Source organism: Megalobrama amblycephala, linkage group LG2 (assembly GCF_018812025.1).
Source record: "Megalobrama amblycephala isolate DHTTF-2021 linkage group LG2, ASM1881202v1, whole genome shotgun sequence".
Lineage (NCBI taxonomy): Eukaryota > Metazoa > Chordata > Actinopteri > Cypriniformes > Xenocyprididae > Megalobrama > Megalobrama amblycephala.
In genome coordinates, this window is record NC_063045.1 from 23,559,864 (window position 1) to 23,560,184 (window position 321).

The window sequence follows — 321 nt, forward strand, 5'->3', positions numbered from 1 at the left end:
TAAAACCTTTTCTAAATATCTGTAAAGCCTATTTGGATTGTACAAAATCATCTTTAAAATATTATTCTGAATATTTGCAGATTTTTTCATCTTTTCTTAGTTTTATTTATTTTTTTAAAAACAACAAATTCAGTTGTAGCCTATATAAATATTAAATACATTAAATGTTATAACAAGTACAGAAGTAATTACTCTATGAATGTAACACAAATGTCTCTGAAAAGACATTTAAAAATTCAAAACAATGTGTGAAAAGAAGCAATGCTAAATGTGAGGATGAGGTAAATATTAAAACAGGGCCTTGGCACTCTGGAAAAGCCT